Source organism: Coturnix japonica, chromosome 4, assembly GCF_001577835.2.
Source record: "Coturnix japonica isolate 7356 chromosome 4, Coturnix japonica 2.1, whole genome shotgun sequence".
Taxonomy (NCBI): Eukaryota; Metazoa; Chordata; class Aves; order Galliformes; family Phasianidae; genus Coturnix; species Coturnix japonica.
In genome coordinates this window covers 46,762,344-46,787,727 of record NC_029519.1, presented here as the reverse complement: position 1 = coordinate 46,787,727, position 25,384 = coordinate 46,762,344, and the positions used below count along the sequence as shown (strand labels likewise).

General features: G+C 34.7%; 2 long non-coding RNA genes across 4 annotated transcripts in view; one reads left to right on the top strand and one right to left on the bottom strand.

Moving 5' to 3' along the window:
• Positions 1 to 25,384, bottom strand: part of LOC107313573 — an 80,183-nt gene that overhangs the window by 40,062 nt on the left and 14,737 nt on the right. For both annotated transcript variants that reach the window (XR_001555066.2, XR_001555067.2), the window contains exon 2: positions 10,143 to 10,333. This is a non-coding gene — a long non-coding RNA (uncharacterized LOC107313573). The remainder of the gene's footprint in view (positions 1 to 10,142; positions 10,334 to 25,384) is intronic.
• Positions 4,257 to 17,675, top strand: LOC116653396. 2 transcript variants are annotated; one of them, XR_004307121.1, is made up of 4 exons: positions 4,257 to 4,292; positions 6,676 to 6,731; positions 16,811 to 16,903; positions 17,280 to 17,675. It is a non-coding gene; the product is annotated as an uncharacterized LOC116653396 (long non-coding RNA). The 2 variants fall into 2 exon arrangements; XR_004307120.1 differs by lacking the exons at positions 16,811 to 16,903; positions 17,280 to 17,675 and adding an exon at positions 8,415 to 8,585.

Sequence of the window (25,384 nt, the reverse complement as noted above, 5' to 3'; positions counted from 1 at the left end):
CCAAATCATAGGAAGTGACACCTGGGCTCTTCTATTGGCTTGATTGTTTCTTGAGTGTTCTGGACATTTCCAGGAGTAAATCAGTCAAATTAAAGGAAGGGGCACCAGGCTCCTTCCTGTGGTTTAATTATCTCTTGAGGCTTTCTCCAGGCTCACATTTACAATTATTTGGGGATTGTCCCCTACAAGTGTAAGTTGCATATACACCCATAAATCTTGGCACGCTCTCTATGCAAATGCAACTGTTTCACAGGATGGAAGCAAACAGAAGCAGATTTGTCTGTTGGGTTTGCCAGGCTTACAAACTGTTTGATGTTTCTCCAGTGAGGAATGGCAACCACAGACACCACACCAACAGGGTACAGCATTAAAGACCATCACTGAGTCAATTGTCCAATGTGCTTTGATTTTTTCAGTAATATGTTTCAGCTTACTGTTTAAGATTTAACTGTTGTGCTAAATGGAAATGGTATAAATTATATGCTAGGGCTATGCCAGACTTCAAAACAGCTGTAGATTTCTAGTCTAAGAGGAAAACAAAGCAAACAAACAAACAAAAAAAACCAACATAAAAGCATCATGAGCTTTTTTCAGTGGGATAGAGTTAAGATGTGACTACAAGACCTTTAGGTGTCTTACAAGATAAACTTCCAGAGTCTATCTACCTCTCTCTTCTCACCTCTCTTCTCACAGGCCTTGGTTTCCACACTCCAGAGTCTCAGTCTCTGACAGAGGGGATATATTCTTGGTTTTCTACTAAGGTGCCAGCCTTGTCTTGTCATGAAGCGAAACATCATAATATGAGGAGTTATGTGAGACAGGGATTTGAATGAGCTACCAAATCATTTAAGATGATAAATATGAACCCAAAATGAGATCTAAGCCATTGTGTATTTATACTTTAAATTTCCATTGGGAGGCATCTAGTAGTAGTAAGATAACTTTTATTGATTGCTTTAATTTCTCTCCCAGTCACTTCTCCTTTTCCCTATTTTGCCTTTTTCCCTCACTATATACATGTTGCAGTACTGTTCTGTGTGCATGCATGACATTGCTGGCATAATGACACAAAGGCAGTTTTGTGAATGTTCATTCTAAATGTGAACAACATGGCCAATCACATAGTCGACATCTGCTACAGATTATACATGAAGGTCTAAAGATTATTTTTCTGAAATATGGATCAATAATTTATATTTTACTTTAAAGTAGACATGGTTTTGTTCAATTATATAAAGACAGAGGAAAGATGAAAAATTCTAGTATTGTTTTTCAAAATGCTGGCATATTTTCTCCCAAGTTCTTTATAAAATTTACATAAGACCCACACATATCGGCTGCATGCTTGTTGACCCTCTGTATGATGTTTCTTCAAGATAACATTACTGTTTCATTTTGTTGGAGGCCTTTTAGTACAGTTCCAGATTTATCCTTTTCATTTTTATTGCTTGTGGGGAAAAAAAAGGCCCATCAGCTTTGATGCATCTGTGTTCAAGCTCTTCAAGCTTTCCACCAAAAATAACATAAAGATCACTTTTGTTGCTCAGGAGAACTACTGTTTTTGAAGAATGTTGATAATAATCTATCAGTTTACTCAAGCTTTCTTAGAAAATTCATACATTCAGCAGTTTATTCATTTGTTTCGGGTGAGCTACTCTTAGCTTCCATTAAGAGCAACATGTGAAAAAGTATAATTTCTGCTTCTTGCTCTATCCAATAAGTTTAGCCTATAACGAACATGAAGCTATATTAGAATTAATGCGTAATTAAGATTTGTTTATGCGGTGGAGGGAAGAATTCCTTCTGTGAGGTTTCCCTCAGGTAAACAAACTTGTTCTTAAAACAGATGGATGTAGAGGACTGAATCTTATGCTACCTCCTTTAGCAAGATTCACACTCCCAAATCAAGCAGATTTTATCACATCAGGCAAAAGAGAGGGCATCAGATCCTTGTCTAGATCAATTTTTATTTTTTTTTATTAATCTAGTCTATGCACTCTCCTTTTTTCTCATCCTGCATTAGGAACATGACTTCCTGTGTCACAGTAGCAAACTAGTAAATGTTAGTTTAAATAGGTAATGCCTTTACACAACTGTGCTATCCACACTGAATTGTTTTGTGTAGGGAGAGAATTCAGTCTGTGAGATAATGAGTGATGATGAGCATAGCTAGAGTGACTGATGTCTACAGTGGAAAAGGAATGAAAAGTTATGGAATATGTGGAATACTTAGACTTATGAAACATAAGAATGGTGACTGATTTTGAAAGTCATAACAGATATGTAATAACAGATTGTAGAAGTTACAGTGGAAAATGATCTCACTGGTCCTGACATAAATAGCCTGTGAGGAGTTAATCCTCAGAAAACAGTCATACAGATGAATGTTTCCAGTTCTTATTCTGAACAAAGATCTTTGATGAAATCAAATTGATCAACATTCTTTTTTATTTCAGTGAGCTCTAGTCTGAAAGTCTTGTACGTAGTTGTGAGCAGCCTTATGCAGAAACTCTGTGCAGTGGTTACTTCCAAAACTCTCTGGTCACCGGGGTATGGAAAGCCCCCAGTCTCTGCTCCTCCCTCTGGCTGTACCCTCACTCCTCCACTCCTCCTCTGGATATTACACTCTTTGATGGGAGAATGCCTTTGGGAGCACATTAGCCACATTAGCTCATAAAATCAGTGCATAGAATGCCATCAGGCTTTTCCACTGAATATTACCTGCTTTTTTTTTTTTTTTTTTTTTTTTTTTTGCATGATTTCTTCTGAAAACTCTTTACAGAGGATCTTTCCCCGCTTTTCATGTTCACGGCATATTAAAACATTTTTTCTCTACCCTTCCTGAAAATCTTACAGTATATTTACTCTTGATAGGTGACCTTGGCTTTGATCCCACGACCTCCTCAAAGTAATTCCCTAATTTCTATAGATACTTCTGTTACATACTGTGTAAAATGCTGAATCGTTTTTTCCTTGTATATCTCAAGAATTATCAGTATCCATGGATAAATGCATAAATGTAGATAGCAGGTTTTGTATTCTGCATATTCTTAGCTAAAATGCCCATGAGAAAGCCATGATGATTTAATACTCTGAACATTCAATGATTTTAATTGCTTTGCAGATTTAAAGCTAGAAATCCTGAAAAATATGTGTAGAGACCATTTCTGTTTTCCTTCTCTGATCTGCTCTTTCTCATTGTAAAGCTCCCAGGAGAGGTGACTTCTCTCACTGCAGTTCATGCATATGGTTTGAAGTTGACTGATACACAAATGTTCAGTGTTGATTTTGATCATAGTTTAAAAAAAATAAGAACACCCCACTCCATACCCCCCCCACCCCCCCCACCTCTCACACACACAAAAACAGCAGGAACATAAAATGAAAGAGTACTTTTGTCCATGGAGGAAAAAGTGCTAGTTGTGGCTTTTACTGATGGTAATTATAACATAATTCAGTTATTATATCCAATAATAGCTTTTTAATGTCCTCAATACTGAACTTTTTTCTTTTTCCAAAGCCCTCTACATTTCATTTGTTATGTTTTTGGACCAGGAATTGGTAACTGTGTAGCATTTATATTGTCTTACAGAAGACTGCTGAAGGTAAAATGCAAGTAGATGTATTTATTTGTTTTATAGTAGGGAATATTTGTGGGGTTTTTCTGTTTATTTGTTATTTTTTTCTCCTCTCTATTCTATTTCTCTTACTGCTGCTCGAGAACAAATGTGATAACATGCAGTTCATTGGGTTGCAGTGAAACAAATGACCTCTGACTCTGAGAATTTCTGTTCAAGGCATGAAGAACTGCACTCCTCTTTTGTCTTTTGAATATGCTGCATTTAAAAGAACTGCACCAATTAAAACAGAGTCATGAGATCTCTACATGTTTATTTATTTTATTACTTTGTCTGGATAGCCAAAACCCATGAGCTGTTTATTGCTCCTTTATCTAGACTTGCAAAATTCAAATCCAGCTGAAAAATTTTCTATAAACTTCACATTACCTCACTGCTAATACAATATTTCAGTATACTTATTATGGGGCTGGAGTAAGTTAACTGGTTAACATCCTCTAAGTGAGGTGACAGAAAGCTTGTCATGGTTTTGTAATTTTTGCTGTTGGTATTCCACATCATAACATCATGTGGGACACAGAGAAGAACTAAGCGTCACAGAGGACCTCACAGTAGGAGAGGGAAATACGTCACAGAAGTGATGCTCGCTCTCTCTCTCACTGCCTGGCAGTGGGTGTGGGTGTGCTTCCAAGCCGTGGCACCTTCAGTTTCAAAGTAGGCTTCTTGGTCTTTGGAAACCTCTCTCTCTCTTTTATTTTACTTGATTTATTAGCCTCGATTTCAATTAGATTGCATTACATAGTGTTATATTTTATTCCAATATCATAGTTAGTAAAAGAAGTTTCCCTCTTTAGATCATTTGCTGCTTCTCTGTTTGCTTACTTGAGCCCAGTTCCAATCTCCCTACCCCTTTCCCTTTTCCCTTCCCATTTGTCAGGGGCCGGGGAGCCCACGGGCCTACTGTCTCCCCTGTCATGGACATAGATTGATCTAGATAACTCCGTGACAGCTTCATTGAAGTCTCTGACTATCTATGCTAAGATTTTCTTAAATATAAGGACTTTGCTTATCCTACACCCTTGGCAAGGACTTTTTTTTGTTTTCAGTTAAAACTTCACAACTCATATTGTGGTGATTCCCCAAAATCACTGTTGCCATAATGGGACTAGGGTGATACTTTTCTTCATTTTTGTTTTGAAAATTAGGCATAATGAAAATTGATTTATTTTTAATTTAACTAGAATATCAAACACTACAGTATAAGAAAACATACTAAATGTACTGTATGTACTATAGAGCAGAGCAACATGAGGGAAAAAAAAAAAGAACGGAATAAGGTACTTCAGCTAAATCAACCTAAATTCCTGCATAACATAAACCTGTGTTGCTAAGAGAGTGACTGTACTGGCTTTGTGACACAGCAATGTCAGCAGAATTTGAAGAAACTCTCTATTTCTTCAATTTACATTCCTATTAGCTGTCACTTAACTCTTGGCCTTTCCATGCATTGCCCAAAAACAAATTCCATCAGGTCAGTTTTATCATAATTTCATCTAATTATGTCAACAATATGTTGATTAAAATCATTACACTACTATATTCCCTTAGTGACTGATACATTAAAACTCATGAGACAAAATGCAGTAATTAAAGCTGATCTTATATTTCATGCTTATTTGAGTTGTGCCACTGTGTTGATTTTTTTCCCATTTTTTTACATGTCACCCAAAATTGCCCAGAAATCTTCTATGCCAACTTAGGCATATTTATTCACCCTCTCTTTTTCTTATAATATGTGAGAATAAACTTGTTCTTGATCTAATTAAATGACACCTTAGCTACACAGAAAGGGAGCGTGAATTTATGTCTTTTGAGAAAGACTTCTCTTTATCTAATCTCATAACAACTTTATTTATCAATAAAAGTGACATATACTAACTGCAGCCAGAGGCACTGGCACTAATATTAGTTACATTATTACAGACAGCTAAGACCCTCCAAAATCAATTCAATTTTGTATGAGTTTGCCAAGTGCATCAGTGAGTTTTTTATTAAATCCTAACTGAACTAATCTAAGCTGATGGTTTGCAGAGAAAGTGAAATAACTCCAGTATATGAAAAATGGGCAGAATTGTTGAAAATAATAAAAACAATATCCAAAAGGCCTGACAAGATATACATAAGACTGCTGTTTCTGTTCAGTCTGTTGTCTTAATGTCTTCTGGCTTAGCAAGTGGTGGAGTAGCTCCTCCTTTCAGCCCAGTTTCTTGGGGGAAATGAAGCTTGTAGAAGCATCCTGTTTGTACGCCTGTCACTATTGCCTAATTTTAACCAAATGTAGCTAAATGCGACAGATGGCTAGTGGTCTCAAAGGTATTCTGTTCCTATAAATTTTATTGCAATAAACAGTTGAGCAGAGGAAACGGATGCCACACTGAGAGGGTCTCCTCAGAGAGAAAGGATACATGTGCACAACTGTGTATTTGGAACTAAGGAAAGCACAGTGTACATTGTGAAATGTAAGTTCTTCCTTTGTGAAGAGACAGTCTTTTTAGTATTATCAACACTAAACAGCTTATGAACAATATTGCTAGGGAGATATTTTATAGCTTCTTGAAATAGATATCTGTCCATTTGGATCTGAAATCCAGATTTGTCTGTGTGACAGTTTTTAGCTATATCCTCAATCATGCCCGAGGAGAAATTTTGCCATGTGCTTGCCCTCAGCATAGTTCTTCACATGTTTATTCCCCACATTGCAAAAAATCCAAAGTTCTCCTTGATTTTCTATCTCACATTGCCATGCAGCAGTGTCATTTGACCAAAATCCAGCAGACATGTTAGTGGGAAGCTTTCTGCCCCAAGGCAGGAAAGATATGATAGCTGAAACAGAGCTTCTGTTTGCTCTCTGATCAGTGTCCTAACAGATAACATAGATATAACCTCTGCCATGGCTCTCTGCCTACAGACTCAGCCAAGCTACCCACTGAAACCCAGCAGGAGATCAAACACTGAGGCTATTATGGTCACAGACTATAAATTTCATCATAATCTCTATTAAAGCCCTTTCTCTTCAAATAATTTCTTTTGGCATTAGAGAGAAGGTGATGGCAAAAAGATCATCATGTGCTCTAACGATGCAGTTATAACCAGGTAAGACAGTTAGAAAGATGTTTTAATATTTGAAAAGTACAATAATCTCAATTTGGGCATGAATTTAAAAGAAAAACACAAATACGTGGGTGTATGTATTACCTTAACTGTATGTATTACCTAACTGTTTCAGAGCACAACAGTGCTCTGAAAAATCTCACCAAGGAAAAGAGCAGCTGCCTGATTCATCACTAAGATGCCTGAAAAAAATACTATTTTGACCATAGTACTTTATTATTTGTGGTCAGAACTATTGCAACATTTTGGATTGTTTCTTAGATGGACAACTGTGATTTTCACTGTGCATTGCAGTTAAAATGAAAACTTATCCTTCATGGGTCCTTCAGACTATTTCACGTTCTTTTTTCTTTCATCTTCTTTACCAGGTTCCCTCTTGTTGCTCTTCCATCTCAGGTTTTTCTAGTGCTTCTACAACTGTAATAACCTGATTTTTCTTTTGCTGCTTTGCCATGATTACATCTCTTCTCATTTATTTGATTTTCATTTTTTTCTGTTATGCTTCAGGAAAACCTTTTTGCATTAAATACTGTCTCTTTCCATTACTTTTTAAATTCAGCACTCAGTTAATGCCCAGAAATTGGCTCAGGGTTTTCTAATTACATATGTATTTATCCCAGATAGTGAACTTGTAGTGCTGGGAAAATGTCTTCTTGTTTGCCTTGTACCATCCATTATTGTGGTAAAACACTGATACTTTAGCCTTGAAGAAGTCTGTATGTGCAGGCTGATGGTATGTCAGGTAAAAAAATATTATTAATTTTTAAGCAGGTGAGTTTTAATAAGTGGATTTGTTTTAATGACAACTTAGCACATCTGTAATAATCATAAGAGATTTTTTTAATCCCTCCTACTGACTGGGAAAAAATGAGGATAGCCATAACTGGCATAACAATGTTGTAACAGTACAAGTTCCCTTAGGTGTTTTCAGAGGAGCTGATAGAGAAAGAGCAAAAAGAGAATACATTAGATGGAGCACTATCCTGCTTGTCAGTAAATAATAATTATGAACACTAGCTGAATTGAAAAGTGCTAGGAAGGTATTAGAAGAACTTATTAGAAGTTCTTGGTTGCAGAAACTGATGTTTTAACATACTATCTTCAAAGTAGCATTTTGAAACTTTGAGAAGGCTTTTCACTAACTTCACTCTTTCACTAACTTTCACTCTTGTATGCTTTTTCAAATGTAAGTTTTTCTCTACAGTTTACAAAACAACGGGAAAGTTTTAGCTGTTATGATGAAGATCATTGCTTCGGGAGCTTGAGTAGAAAAAATAGCTAGTGAGATGATTAATAATCAGCTATAAAATGTGATTAATGCATGCATGACATTAGGTGTTTTAAGTTTTGAATGTAATATGTTATGTGGTCCTAAGGAATTTTGTTAAACTTCTGTACTTTTATATAAGTAAGTCCCAATCTTTTTCTGAACAAATTTTATGTATGTCAGCATTGTCATAGATATAAGCAGGTCAGATGATACCTGTTTTTTCTTCAAATTTATATTTCATAGATAATCTAATGAATACAAGTAACATAAGAAGAGAGTTTACTTTTCAGTGACAAATTTTTCTCTCACTTTATAATTAAAAGCTTTATAGCTTTTTTATTTCACCAGTGTGGGATTAGCATTTTAAAAGTATTCATTCTTGCCCACTTTTTTAGATTTTTTCTTGGAAAACTTCTCTCAAAAACCATCTACAGTGAAGACTGTTCAGGGAAATGTTTACTGTAAGGAGTTTCTTTGATTGTTTTGCCAGCATCATTGTAGAAATAAAATATTAGGGAGGAAATACTACCAAATGTAGGTAAAAATGGAAAGCTTTGCTTTTTATTCTAGGACAAGAGGAATTCAATCTTTCACTTGATAAGTGGATATTTCTTTCCAGGTTCTAATAAACGTATTTAATTCTCTAATATATTTCTCTGTCAAATTATATTAATTGAACTTTTCTCCATACAAGTATTTTTCTTGTACTTCTTTCAAGCATTGTTTACTTTGTCCTCTACCTTCCCAAATACACATAATTTATCCATAAGATTTTGGCTATGTAACTTGTTCCACTCTGGAGTGGAACAGTACTTTTAAAATACAAAATAAAAATGGCCTAAGTTAAAACATATTTTTCTTTGAACAGTTTGGAACTGTCCCAAAGTTCAAAGAGGCTGTTTTGAATGGCAGTATGCACATAAGGCTGGTTATCACATTGACACTCTTACCCATGATTAGTAACTTATGTATGAGTGCATACTCCAACAAATGGAGAGTATATTATGGACTCTACTGACTTAATTCCCAGAAAAATAAACTATTAGGTCTTTATTTTCATTCATATGTTTTCTCCCTAGCTCCTTTTCATCCTAGGTGATCTCTAAGAAGTTATTTAGTATGGAAGGTGTACACTCCTGCTGCTTTATAGCAAGGCTTCCCACTGATATAGACAGCAGTAATTAGCCAGAGAAACAATGGTCATATTATAACACATCCTTGTGAGGAGGGTTTTTGTCACTATAAAAGCTCAGTTAAAGCTGTTTGTTTCATACTCTGCTTTATCAAGCAGTTTATTCAGACTCTACAGTCTGCTTTAATTTTAAATTTATTCAGAGCACTTGGGAAATTATGTATGTTTGATAAATAGTATTATTTTAATGCATATTTAAGATATGTGTAATGCTCCCTAACCATTGAAAATAAATTTGAAAATGAAAGAATCCTGGAGATTAATAACTTAGTTCAGCTTTATGTTAAACCAGAGGGTGTACTCACCCTTTAAGTAATGAACAAATTAACCTATGCAGGACATACAATTCCTCTTAACTTTGCAATGTCCATCAAAATTCTTCAAGATCAGACTTTCATGACTTCAGTTTCAATGGATTTCAAACTCTTTTCAGTGTTAGGCTTCCCTTCTGTTACTTCTCCTCCCATGTTGCCTTCATCTCATCTCTCCTCTCCTCTTTCTATTCCCAATGAGATGTTAAAATGAATGCTTTTTAATTTTTCTTGATTTAATTCAAGGTTGATCAGCATGTGAAGAATGTACATGTGATCAGCATGTGAAAAACTTAGCCTAATAAGCTAAATTAATTAAGATTGTGTCAAACTACCCACTTTTATTAAACTTTTTCTCTCTGAGTAGCAGTATACATCAGGTATGTTTCAAGTTCTGGCAGCGTCATTTTGCTGAAATTTGTGCCAGTATTTATCTCAGTTTTAGTTCAGATGGTTCACACCCCTAAAGTTAACTTTACCTTACAGAACTCAGCAAACTTCAGCTGAAATTTGAGGAAACTGACCTGAACTTGAGAGGAATATGAAACTACTTATATCCAAACCTTCGGTTACCCCAGGTTTCTTTGAAACTTAGGCCAAAGTTATGTATTAAAGCTTACCTGTCATTTTTCAGGCTGACCCAAGTTTCAAGTAAAACTCAGATCTATTTTCTGTGTAAGTACTGAAAATGTTGCCTGTGGTAACTTCAGAGAATATTCTCAGCCTTCAACAGCATGATGAAACAATTCAAATCTCTTGTTTGCTGGATAGCCAAGGGAACAGTGCTTGGAAGGGGTTGTTTTCAGCATTCCTGTTGAAAATTATGAAATGGAAACTCAGTGCAAATCATACAATTTTTGTTGAAACAAAAAGATTCAGGCGTGCCAAAAGAAAATTCATTAAAAAAAATAAAAATAAAAATCCCAGCATTTTTCCTCTTTTAAATATTAACTAGTAAATGACTAGAGCTGAAATAAAACATGGTTTATGAAAGTGTATTAATTTACACTGAGAAAAAAAATATTTCATTATCCTGTGATATCCCTTGGATTAGCTAAGATTTTCATGTTCTCTTCCTTCTTCATTTTACCTGAGTAAATAGCCTTTTCTGAGGTATGACTTAATACCTTTCTTCAGTGCAGAATTCCCTTGTAGTCGTTATTCACCTTAAGAAAAATGAGAGTTTGTCTCTAATCCAAAGTATCTCCAGGTAAGTATTAGGTAGTATGCTTCCAGAAGGCACAAATCTCATTTGGGAAAATGAAAAGAAGTAGACTGTCAAGCACTTTGAATGATTGTACCATAAGAAGTTGTAAATTGCCCACTTTTCTCAAGATAGGGATCTTGACCAAGAAAACTATGAGATTTAAGAGTAAACCCCTTGGTGTGAGCCACTCTCTTCAACTGAATAGGTAATTCTCACATCTCTCTTCCTCATTCACTGCTACTATTTGAGACCCCTGCAAATCAAATTTGTGTTCCTCATCTCAGCTCCCTAGTCCTAGCTTTATTTGCTCTGTGCATGCATCATTTCTTAGCTACCAACTCAGAAAAGAAAATCTTCCCAAAAGTGCAGAGTAAGCAGCCAGAAAAAAAATGATTCATGTATCTCTAGAGGGCAGAACTATCCAAATGCGTATGCACATCTTGGCGCACACTCACGCACAGAGGGAGAAAGTCAAGCAACCGGGAGAAATAAGAAACAACTCACTTGACTCCCCTCTGGTCCTAGAACATGCTTGAAAGAGGAAAACCCGTATTTCCCCATCTCTCATTACCTTCTACATCCACCTCTCACAACAGATAATGGGGCTGCTCTGTCCAAGAATATCTTGGAAAAACACTGTCAATCAGATGAAGTCAAAGCTAAATGCCTGGGAAAAAAAGGATTTTCTGGTGGGTACTAGGATAATGCTCAGGGGGTCAGTGCGTAAATCTGAGCACGAGACTTTGCAGAACTGACAGGTTAGGAACACTTAAATTTTCTGATGCAGATGCTTTTACATATTTTCTTTTTTGTTGTTGTTTTTGTGGGTTTGTTTGTGGTTTTGTTTTTTTCTGTTTTTGTTGTTGTTGTTGTTATGTGCCCGATTTCCCACTTAGCAATGAATTTTCCTAATAGTGAAGAGGAAGACACAGAAAACTGGGAGATAACTGAAGTTTGTGATTTATTTATTTTTTTATTTCTTACTTGGGTTCTGTTTAGCAGCTGCTTTATGATTAATTACCAGGTGCACTTGAAGAGATTTTTATATTTGTGTTCATGCTACAGAATTTAAGTAACAGATAGATCATGAATTTTCACAAATTACATCATAATGGACATCTATGTTTTGTTGCAGTCTGTAATAAAATTCTGTGCTGATGAGTGAGGCATAATAGACAGCACTGAAAAGGTAACTCCTCAGACATCACCAAAAGTGAAATAGTGTGATTCTGTTAATGTAGAAGAGAAGTGACTTGGAACAAGTGCAAATGTATTCATCTTGTAAAATATCTGTGCAGGTTCTTGAAACTAAAGGAGTATACTGTATAGTATGACTCAGGTTAAATGATCTTTGATACCAGAGTTCACTGTTTTCTATGTACGCTATATGGTATAATTATTAGAGCCACTGCTAGACTCTGGGAATAATTTGATGTGATTTGATGTGTGATTTTGTTTTGCGATGCAAAATTATTAGCCTTAAAAAATAAAACATCAGAAAAATTTTCAAAAACTGTGAGGCGCTATAACAGGCTGCCCGAAGAGGCTGTGCATACACCATCCCTGCAAGCACTCAGGGCCAGACTGGATGGGGCCCTGGGCATCTTGATCTAGTGGAGGACAACCAGCCAATGGCAGGCTGGAACTGAGTGGGCTCTAAGGTTCTTTCCAACCCAAGATGCTTTATGATTCTATGATAAAAACTACTTGTTTGGAAAATTGTGTTCGGCCAGGAAAACTTTCACAGAAATACTTTGCCTGCTTTCATTAGGAAAGAAGTCTTAATCCAACACAGTTTTCTCCACAATTCCTATGAAATAGTAAAAATATGAAAAAAATTGTTTGTTCTCTGAGTGATACAAGTGAATCCTTGTGCTCATTATCAGATCAGAGAGTTGCTTTGGACAGATGGTGATGTGACAGCTATTTTCTGGTGGAGTTCCAGGCTGTCTTCCAATGTGTCTAAGGGGGCAACTTTGCAGCAATAGATATCCATGCTAAAGCTAGTAAATATTTACTGACTAGTCCCAGAGAACATACCAGGAAGTACAGTGTCTATCAAAATGTTTTAAAATCTGTAGTGAGATAATGGCTCCACTGATACCAATGGCAAAATTCCCAGTGTTTGTCGGGCCAGTATCTTGCAGCCTAATTCTGGATATTGTATAATATTTGTGGACAGATAATTTGCATGGTGTTTTTTGGGTTTGGTATACCCTTTGCCTCCTCTGGGACCAAGATAGATTTCATATTGTACCTTCATTTGCTAGGTACTAATTAGGGATTAGTGCAATTTTTCCCTAGTAATTCCTTCTATTGCTGAAAAAATTGATTTTGAATCATCAGAGAGCCAGACAATTGTTCTGAAAAACTATTATCTTGTGATAGACTGAATAGGTTTATGAACGAGATGTGGCTAAGTGCCCTACAACTGCTAGGATAATTTTCCAAAAGCCTTCATTGTTTTTGTTTGTTTGTTTGTTTCCTTTTCCTTCCTTGAATGTTTGAAAATAGATTCAATTCTAGAGCACATTCTCATTCAGTTGCACATCAGCTATGCATATACAGGTAAAATGTACAGCCCTCAACAATTCTATTTTGCCATTTGGTGTAAGGTTAAGATGTATTTTCAGATTTTCAAGTAAGCTGCTATGCCATCAAAACCTTAGCACACAGGGAGTTGTTATAGATATAAAGGCTAAAAGGTGTAATAGAAATAGGCAATAAACTAATATACTAGCTTTCGATAGTATTAAAGTACATGAAGAGCCTTCCAACATCAGCTTCAGAAAAAAAAAGAAAAAAAGCAAAAAGCCCAACAACAACAACAAAACTACCAACTTGATATGATCAGTATAATTGGATATTTTTTTCCACATTCATCTGTTTGTCTGTATGAATCTAGTTACTGCAATCTTACAATCTCAGTGCATTTGTCTATCACATTCAGTAGAAAGAGACAAAACCACTTATGGAAGCTCAGAGATAAGTACTTGCTCATTTAATCTACTTGTCTAAGGCCACATTTAACATGGTTAGATTGCTGCAGAACATATTAATGTAGTCTAAAATTAGCTAAATGCTCCTGCCTTTCCTTGCTAGCTTTTTGTGGGACGGAAGGAAGTGACCAAAGAACAAGATAAATCAGATCTGACTTCAATTCCTTGTTCTGTTCAGAAGCCCCACCTTAGGATAGGTCTTCATTGCATAATTCATTGATGTAAAAAGGTCATTTTCCATTCCTGAAGATAAGTTCCATATTTGCTATGGCAGAACAAGTAGCTTATGTTCTGTTGCAGCAGGACCACTTTTTCTCCATGAAGTCTGATTTTTAAATAACATTATTGAACTATAAAACCATATTCACAGTCCTGCTTAGATTGAGTCAGCCACAACAACTATGCTCCAGGAGCCTCCTAAGGATGTCTGGTAGTCAAGAGAAAACAAAAATCCAAACACAATAAGCACATACTTCTTGCCACAGAGGGGTTCAGGTGCCTTCAGGCCCAGTCAAGAGGCAGTTCCTGATGACTCCAACGTTCATCTAAATTTTTTGTAACTGCACTAGTGACATTTGGAAAATAAACTCAGCATTATTGTCTTAGTGTATTATTTATTCATTATTCCTCTCTTCCAGCTCAACCACTGAGTGAAAGCAGAACATTGTAAGAATATCAGCCTTATTTCCCCCCAAAAGATTAGATAATTCTTTAACTGAAAAAATGGTTGAGAAAATCTATATAGTAGCTGTATAGTATTTTTTTTAATGTTAAAGACACTTTTCCTCCACATAATTTAAGAACAAAATAACTTTTACATCTGCCCAAGACATGAAATATGGTTTGAGAGACATTTCTGAGTATCACAAGAACTTCTGTAGAGTTTAAAAAGATACAGAGAAATGTGTCTTATGAGTTCCTCTCATAAATATTTTGCCTCAAATTTCAGTCTCAAGATTAATTGTCTCCAGTCTCCAGCCTGGTTTCCACTGCATCAGAGAACAGTCCAGAAGCAAGCTCAGCATTTTTTTTGTCTTAGTGGAACATTAATCTATAATTTCTGTGATTTAATAACATACTTATAGAAGTTTTTTTTTTTTGGTTAAAATCTGATACATAGTGCTGGTGACCTCCAACGACCTTCCTTTCTTCAAACCAAAGGCCTTAATTGTTACTCTTCTAATATGTATAGAGAGACCACTCAAAAGAATGAAATCCAATATAAATAAATGACATTTGGTGATGAGGTCAACTTTCAATTTAAGATTTATTTTACCCAGATGCCTAAAATGAGTGGCTAGACTACATTTCAAGGTTCAGGGAAAACTTAATAGATATTTGTCAGTGCACTGAAGGAGTGACCTGTTACAAACATCTGTACTAAATTATATTTTATGGAGAGTATTCTGTATTCAAACATTTCGGACCTTATGATGTCGTCTTTCATGATGAGATTTTCAGACCTAAGAAGTTGAATCACTGATAGCTGAAAAGTTATAATAGAGTCTGATTAAATAAGGTCCAAGTGATACATTTGTATTTGGATTCTAACAGATGGGGGCTTACCGGGTCACTTAACTGTTCCTACTGATGTCATAGGGATAGATGATGACAGTTTTGGTGGGAATGGACTTTGATTCCCATTAATTTACTCCTAAGTAAATTCATTTAGCATAAAAATCATGTTCATTACATGGCTTTGAACACTTCTCTCTCATATCCTTAGATAATGTACAGGTGAATAAAATTTGAATATTCTAAAGTACTACTGAATAAAATTCAAATGTTCTAAAATCTACAGAAGTGTAAATCATATTGATGATTTAGCTGCATGAAAGTTAAATGGCACTCGGCGAATATCCATAGAATGACTGGAGTTTGGTCTTGCATTTCTGAGAATGAAAAAATCTTTTAATCTCCATAAAGTATATCAGAAATCCTATTAAAACCTAATTTACTTAATGCTACTTATGATATGTGTATTTTCCGTAATTCACTTGGCTCTAGTACTCTGGAAATTACTCTAGTAAAGTTATTTTGTTTTATTTTTGTTTTTGTTTCTCACTGTAAATATTTCATTCCAAAACTTCAGTGAAATGTTTATAGAAAATAATAATATTTTCTATTTAAATTTTAAATATATGATTGTATGTAAAATGAAATATTATATATACATAGGTAATTTATATGCAAAAGTCCTTCCCTGTTAGCTTTCTGTCCAACTTCTGCAATGTATTTCAAGGTAAAAAAAAAAAAACAAAAAACAAAACAAAACAATTAAAAAAAAAAAAAAACACAAAAATTGCTATATTTCTATATTCCTGGATTCCAGTATTACATTATTCCAGGTAAGCTCAGATATTTCACAGTGTAAGGTGCTGATGTACAAAATATTGGAGAACTTACTCGTCTGTGAAATAGTGGAGCCTTCTGGCATTTCCCATATTCTGAGTGCTGGACTTCTGCTGCTATTGTTCTTCTAACTTTGTTTAGAAAAACAGTGTTACCACACATGTCCTGCATATAAAATATTACTACATATGGAGGGCTGGTTTAACGTGGCTTTCTCATGAGAACTTTTCTTGCTGCCATATGGAGAACTAGATGAGAAATCCTAATGCTCTTAAAGTCATTTCAGGTTTACCAATGAATTCTATGGTGGATCAGGATTTCAACCCCAAGTTTGCTAAGGGTCAAAATGCAACTGAAGGAAATTAAAGCAAACAGTAGTAAAACATCAGCAGTAAACCTGTCCCACAAATTTCTTGTAGTTTAACAAGGATGTAGTTAATACATTAAGTTGTTGTTACTTAATTATGTGACTTTTATGGTGTCATCAGACAGAAAACTGATATCAAATGACATGTGGATATAAATGAGAGAACTGAGATAGATGGACAGCATTAGCAGAGTAGAAAATAGCAAGCCCTGTAGGCATGGTTTCTGCATGGGAACAGAAAGCTTGTGAAGAACATATTTATATAGAAGAAATAATGATTAAATGATAAATAGAGGTTAGTGGGATTTAGTCTTTACATAAATAAACCAACCAAACTTGTTATAATCAAACTTGTATTTCTAGTCTGGCCCACCAGAAGTTCTGTGGAACTTCCAGTGAACTACCTACTCCCCTTCACTCACTGACACAGAACACAGACTGGATTGATTCTCACAGGTTAGTGGATCCTGCCATTGATCTCATCCCCAAAGTCACTGCAGTCACCTTCAGTTGTCACAGCAGCGTATTTGTGAAATATCATATTAATCAGCCTATTGAATGTGTTAGAATTAGGATGTAATTACTGGCAAATCTTTGGTGCAGTAAACAGTAATGGTCTCTGCTTCTTCATTAAAGGCTTTTAACGTTTGCTGAAAAATATACCATTATCTGTTATGACAATGGTCTCTGTAAACTTTTTTTTTTTTTTTTTTTTTTTCCAAACAGAATGCTTTCTTAGTTTTAAGAACCATTTTGAGCACAGGTATTATTATTTTTTTTTTTTTTTTTTTTTTTTTTTTTCTGCCTCTTTTGGAGTTGAATTTTCCTACAGTGAAGGAAAAATCTCAGTGTCTACCTACTGCTGGATTTCTATTCTAGCAGCTGAAAGGAAGAAATTAGTAGCCCCTTGATTTTTCAACAGAAGTCAGTGGAAAAAAAATAAAGAAGAAAGGAAGTTCTTCAGCTTTCCAGACAAAGAATACTTGAATGTTGGACCAGGATACTTCATTCCCTTTGTAGGTTATAAGAATCAGATATAAACTACTTATTATACTGCAGTGATTTTCCTAGGAGACATTTACAGGAAGGAATAAAGCAAAACTCTTAAACAAAACAATGTATTTATAGCAATTTATCCACATTTAATTGTTGCCCCACTATTTGATATAATGTTCAAGGAGGTTCACTATGGCTTTGTGGAACATTTGTTAAACACGAGCTGCTGCTGCTTTTGAACAGACAAATTTCAAATACACCCAGAGTGTTTCATTTTCAGAAAAGCACTAGCAGTCGGTTTAAAAACAATTCATTTCTCTATCCTATTTCTGCATATTTAAAAAAAAAAACCTTCTTGTACCCCTGGTTGTGAGAATGACCTTATGTAGAAGAAAACAAATGGTTTGGTTATGTTGTATTACACATTTCAGTCTTTTTTGTTAAATTTCTAATGACACAGACAGGCTTCAGGCATTATGTGATACAGCGAAGGTGAATGGTCATAACAGCCAATTAAAAGATTTGGTGAGAAAATTTGTAGCTAATCACTGCTATTAAAAGGCTTCTGTTTTCAATGGAAATGAAATGAAAGGAAAACAGAATAGAAGAATATTGGTATGAAAAGAATAGCAGCATCATTTTTTTTACCATGTTCAGGGAAGTACAGAGGAACTTAGGGAAATAAAATAGCTTTTATTAAATGAACTAACATACATTTGAAGAAAAAACTGACAAGATGTTGGCTACATGACTGATCTTGGTCTTGACATACACAGAATTAAAATGATTAATATTAATTTAGAAACTTTTTTTTAATAAAATATCTTACTAAAAAACTTTTGTTGTAACTGTCTTCAGTAGCATGGAAAAAGATCCTTTACTCTTTAAACTTTTACTTTAAAGCTGAATGTGCATCTAAATAGGAAGTTCTCTAATTGTAAAAAACTGTTGTTAGAAGATGAAACAAATGCTTTGTGGTACATATATTTCTGGGTATGGATGATACATCCTTTCAAAGTAAAATGATCTGCGATTCCTATTGGGCATGTAATTTATGTTAGAAGCTATATAAAGTCTATATAAAGGAAGTGCATTAGTCTGTAAATGTCACACCAGAGCAGGCTTGCAAAACAAAAACAAAAACAAAAACAAAAACAAAAACAAAAACAAAAACAAAAACAAAAACAAAAACAAAAACAAAAACAAAAACAAAAACAAAAACAAAAAACAAAAACAAAAACAAAAACAAAAACAAACAAACAACAACAAAAAAGAATTAAAGAACAAAGATTTCCTAAAGGCACATGACACAGAGCTGAACAAAGAGTATCTTGATAGGTAGGGGGTAGAGAAGGAAAAAAAATCCCATACCCAGTTTATCATCTCAGCAGGAGCCTGTAAGTAATGCTCACTGGAAAAAATGCTGAAAATTTGAAAAAATGAGCACTGTACAAATTACACTGCTTTCTAACATATGTTTTTTCTGTTAATTCTATAGTTTTTTGTTTTTTGTTTTTATTACAGTATCTTGTATAAGTGATACCCTGAGAAATATTTTCTAGTTTACAACAGTATCTGACATGCATAAGTGCAAGACTGCATGAAGCTAATTCAGTCAGTCAGCAAATCCTGTTGTCTCTCAGTCTGTAAATTCAAGTGATAATTCTGCATTCATCTAATGTCAGTCTGTGGCAACGGGCCCAAAATAAGGATTAGAGCAGAAAAATTGTGTGTGTGTGTGTGTGCAAAAAAAAAAGGGGGGGGGGAAGCGGGGGGGGGAATTCTGGGTTACAAAGATTTCTCCCAGCATTATTTTTGGGAAATAAACATGTATTAGTTTCTCCCTTGTATTACTTTATTAATTCTGCAAATGCATGTGTGTTGTATAATCTAATGCTAATATAGATTTTGCTCCAATGGTTGCTTTGCAAAGCCTTTTCTTTCCATCATCCCACCAAATGGCTTCAATGGTTGGGTGATAAAATGATGTCGGCTCTCAATTTGCACAAAGCTGTAGTGATATAACCATACATTATACATACTCCTTGTGATATCCAAACTGCTGAGAAATTCTGCCTCTAAACTATGTAGGAATAATCGGTATGAAAATAGTACAAGAGTATCTGCGCAGCAGTTTCACTGGTATGACTGAACATTCATCTTTGACTGGTGTAACTATTGATTTAAGGAAACCTAAAAATGTATGACTTTTAGGTTGGCTCAAGTGATAAAGGGTTTCTTGGATTTTTCTCATTTGCCAGTGTCTTTTTTATCTCTTATTTATTTCTGGGTAGAAATCTGTAATCTTTTTGTAATCTTTGTGATTACAAAATCCCATAGGTACACTGACAGCATCTCTAACAAACATAAAATTAAATATTCATAAGTACCTTCCTCTGTCTGCATGCATAAGACTTTTAGTACTAAAACATCCCAGACATAAATTTCACCTTTCCTTCCTCTGTGTTCCTGACTGCACTCCATAAATTTAATCTATAGCATTACTTTCTTCGTTACAAAAAACCCTGTGGATCTTAAGTTGACTTGAGCAAGTGTGTGAGTAGAGAAATTTTGTGAAGGTGAGAGAGGTGCTGTGCAGGCTATCATGAGCATCAGTGACTGCCACTCAGAAGAACCAGAGTGCTGCTTTCAGACATTTTCATGTGTATGGAGACATACCACTGGGAAATAAAATAACAAATGGATGATCAGCTGCAGCTTTGGAGCCCTAAACTTTTCAGTTTCTTGAATGTTCAGTATTTCTCCTCCTTGAAGAGCAAATCTAACTTTGCACTCTATAAAAATATTTCTATTTGTTTGAGAAGCCCCAGCTAGTCTGAGTAACAGGAAGAGTGATAGAAAAACAGGGCTATTACAGTGGTGTTGCTGAGTCTCAGAGGAGCTATTCTCAGCTTTCTGAGCTGTCTTCGCTCCTGTTGTCATGCTGCATTGAGCAGCGACTGAGACAGCACCACAGGTGGGTCTCTACCACTGCTGGACTGCAGCTCATCCCTCCCACAGAGTAAGGTGGTAGGCAGCATGTTGCCACGTGCATTCAAATGTCTTTTTTTTTTTTTTTTTTTTTTTTCCTTCATATAAGTGACAGTAAAGATTTAATTTTATATTTCAGGCATTTCAGTACTATGTTGCCCTCTATCACTCCCTTTTTTCCAGTATTTACACATGCAGACACAGAGTGAAGGGGAATTACTATTACAAACAATGTGAAAACGTAGCTTGATTTACAAATGTTAGGGATAGCTTCACATTTTCATTTTGATGAAATAAATTATTGTTGCTGATGTGTTATGATGCAATAGTTAAATGGTTCTCTATCCTCAGGAACAGAATATAAATAATAGGGGAGAAAACTAAATTCAGCATAGTTTTCTTTCACAAAAATACTGGTAAATTTTCTGTCACAGTTCATTCACTCAGAATTGCCACAAGTGGATGAAGCAGTCTGTCACCATAGGACTTGTTTGTAGCCTGTGTCCTACATCTATAGTATTCACTTGCACAATCTTTGGTGCCTGAATCCTAGGCTTAGTGCATTCACAAAAGAATATCCATAAATACACATCCTTTTCATTAGAGGGACTTTAGTACTGGATTATTCTTTTCTAATTCTGTTTGTTCATCTTCAAGAACTTTCAAGTAACAATACACGAATGCAGGATTAATGCTAGCAATTTTGCTAAGAGTTGTTAAAAATCTTATTTCAAATAAAAAGTGAATTGTCACTTATAAATAAGGGGAAATGTTGTCAAGGTTGAAACTATTCACAGTGAAATATCTCCAGTCCTTGTGTGTCCATGCACAAGCACACAGATTTAATTTGCTGTGATTGGATTAGTGGCTAATTCCAGTTATCTGGTATCCGAGTACTGACTGATGTTGAGCCCACTTGTTATCGAAAGTTGGTGCTGCAGCTATCTCAGGCAGACATATTTCCTGAGAATGTTCTTAACTTCAATGGAGTTTCTCATGGCTGAAGTACTTTTCAAAATGAGTCAGGCAGTGCAAAATAAGATCTGCTCGATATGAGTCATTTGGGCCTTGATAATTGCTAGTTATGTTTTGCCAGCCTAGTTTATTCTGGTATAGATTTACTGTAGAATTAATTCATCTTCTGCAAAGTAGGTATGATTTCATTGCAAATAGAAAGACAAAATTTAGGTTCAATGCTAGGGATAAACAAAAGCACTGTTTTAGAGTAACTACTCCAGACTCCAGAGGAAGACAGAATTCAGAAAGTAAGATCAGCAGCCTCAGTACATAATGTTGAATACTCCACAGCATCAAGCAAGACAAGAAGTCATCTACAGATCCTCACAACATCAGATTGCATAGCCTTGGAGAGAAACTTAATGTCAAATTTAAGCAATACATACTAATCTATTAAACATATAAGTACCAATTTTAAAAGTTATGTTGAAAGAAATTAAGGAAAATCTAGTTCTCTGAATATGTAAAAATAAATAAATAAATAAAATAATTCAAACTTTAGTCCTTTGCTTTGGCCTAAAACACATTGCATACTTTTTTCTTTCCTTTAAAGGTTTGGTTCAAAAGCAAAATGACACATTAACTAGCTGATCAACTCTAACATAATTTTCCTCAACAGACTTTGCTAACCTGAGCTCTTACATCCTTTCTAAGGTTGTCAGTGGCACAGATTTGCTTTAACACATACTATCAGTAAATCCTTTTCTGCTGTCATATTCTTTTAAAAAAATGTTATTTGTTATTGTAGACTATGTGTCCTTAGAGCTTATAATAATGAGGGACATTTGGTAATGTTGAGCTTATTTAGAAAATAGATATGATCTAAAAAACATAACTCTGGTTTTAAGAGGAAAACAACCCAAGAGAGAACAAAAGCAAACTGACCATGAAGGAATGCATAACTGAGAGGATCATTTGGTGATCTTGGGTTTCTATAAAAAATAGACTGTTGTGGTTGGTATTTAATTCAACATTCAATCTATCTCTACACAAAAGCAGATTATATTACTTGATATTAACAGAAGAATGTTGCTCATTGTTTACATTTACTGCTCTTCACCTTGTTTTTAAGGTGCTAGGTTTGGAAGGGAGACTGGAGAGAGCAACAGCTTGAGAATAATAAATATGGAACACTTCTTAGTAACATTGCAGTAACAGTGGAAAAAAAAAGTTATTTGAATCACATTACTTTTGTGCAAAATCTAATTTAAACAGCAATGCTGTGTATTTCTTGGAATAGTAGTATCCTTATGCTAATTAAGAGTTCTCAAAAAATTTATCGTGGAATATAAAACAGATGTCATTAATACTCACTTGGGGCTAAACATCAGCTCTGATAATATCTGTACTCATTAAACAGTTTTGTGCCAAATACTATTTATCATTCAGAGCTCTTGTACTGAGAGATGGCTTGTTTCAGATGAACACATAGAAAACTTTGTTCTACAAGGAAAAACTCTCAGACTACTTATCTGTTTTAAATATAGTAAAGACATGAAGTGGAAAAACAAGACTCTTCAGTTGCTTGACAGAAGTTCCTAACATACCAGGATGCTACAAGAAAACACATCATTTTAAATGAACATTGTCAGTAAGAAGTGAACTCATCTGTTGAGGAAAATATGGCAAGTTCTTTTCATGTGGTAGCTCATGACTGACACTAATAGGTACCATACACAAGTAATCTATATCAATTATAAATTCTGTATTAGGTAAACCTACAGAACAGAAATAAACAAAACAAATCACAGTAAAAAAAAAGCCCAAATCCATACAAGAAAGGCCCCCATCCCTGTTTGCCTGCAAGCCCCCCCCCCCCTGCCCACACCACCACACACACACACTCATTATTAATGCAATTTTTATTTTTTTTTTGCAATAAACTTTTGCTGTACTAACCTGTTTTATTTCTTGGAAGTCAGTTATAGCAAACAGATGGTGACTGAGGCCATGATAACACTTTCATGACTATTGCATGAGTTTTATTTTAAATCTATTAAAACAGATAAGTTCCAATATAAAATCTCAAGGAAATACATACATGTATATATGAAAGCATACATTTTTTAGAAAGTTTGATGGAATATAATAAGGGTGAAAACTGTAGAGTTATAAAGAAACACTGTAAAATGTATAAGCAATAACAACAGTATATTTTGTGACTTTTTAAAGCTATTTAGAATTTTAGAATAGCCTTTCAGTGGTTTACCACATTTGCTTGAAGATTCAAAAATAAATAAATAAATAAATAAGAATATATATTCTTCTTTGGTTTATTTTCTAAAGACTTATTAAAAATGATGGCATATTCTTAGTTCACTTTCTTAAATATATCACTGCTATGATATAATGCCCTTTTTATAAGCATATCTAAAATTTGTTATAAAATTAATATTTAGTCTGTAACACTATTAAAGTCATAAATTTTAAGCAACATAAGAAGTAAGCTGGAACTGTTATGACTATAACTGAGCAACTAATTGGAAATATTAGTCAAAAAATATTGTTTCAGTGATCTATAGAGTGAGTCATTGTCACAGCCCTATGCATCCATGCTTTTCTTTTATTTCCAGATACTCTGAAAATAAACTGTTTTTCAGACAAATCATTCATATATGCAGATAATTTCAGCTGTAACTAAATTCATACTGCAGTTTGGGTATTTTCACAGTTCCTTTTGGAGCTTCTTGTTCTCTGCTCTTAATTTTTTTCAGATTTCAGATTCAGGTTTCAGATACCATAATTGCATATTCTGATTTGGAAAACCAGATGCAAACCTTGAAAGTTAAAGAAGGAGTACTTGAAAGATTCATGAAAGCTTGTGTACATTTCTGAAGGTCCTACTGAGCTTCTCAATTCAGTGCTTCATTAAGGGTATGAAATGATACTGTACCACTGTACCACTGGGGGCAATATTTATCTGAGCCATTCTTTTAAGGATATGAAGAGCTATGTCTTCATTTGCTATAGGATATTATAGGCACTGAGAAAGTAAAGGGTAAGCTGTAAAGGGTAATGTTCTGCAACACTGCTTCCCTGATCTTGAAAGGAACTCTTCATACTAGATATTTCTGAATACTCAGTATAGGCATTTAGATCTTTGATATAAAATTATAGAATAAAATCATAGAATTGCTTGTGTTGGAAGGTACCCTTAAGACCATCTGGTCCAATTTGTTGTCAGCGAACAAGGACACCTACAGCTACATCGCTACATCAGGGTGCTCAGAACCTGGGCAACCACATAATGGCAAAACTTTTATAAGCATTGTCCTTTATAATGCAGTATTTTGTTTCCGTAAGCTTGGTAAATTGCAACAGATTTGCTTAAGGATACAGTTTTAAACACAAATGTTGTGTTAATATTACAAGTAGGTTGCAATTATGAAACAATCTTCAAAGCAATTCTAACATTTTTGGGGTTACTCATGTAACCTATCTCAGAATCCGTATCAATTTTAGCCTTCAGATATTTTGTTATTATTTTCAACAGTAATTATAAATTGTGCAAACAGAAATGAAAGAAGTAAGCATGCACCAAATACTATTAAAATAACATTTAAATGATTTGAACATAAAAAGTTAGAGGCTCTTTGTTTTATTGACTAGTCTATGTTACAATATATACACATTGACACCATATACCTGTTACAGCCATTGCAGAAGTAGCAGTTATTTCTTCTAATAAGGTCATTATTTTATATTTTATTGAAGATGTTTTAGTTCAAAATTGTCTTATAAAATTATATTATAGGGTCATAAAGAGCAGTAAGAACATTCTCATCCATGTAACTTGATAAACTGCAGAAAGTTTCAGCCTCTGAGTAGTTTTTAAGGTTTGAAAGTCTTAGCAAAAACCTCTCACAGACAGCTTTTATTCTTTTATTTATAGGATTCTGCTAGATATTTCCAGGGCCTCAGACTAAGTACTTC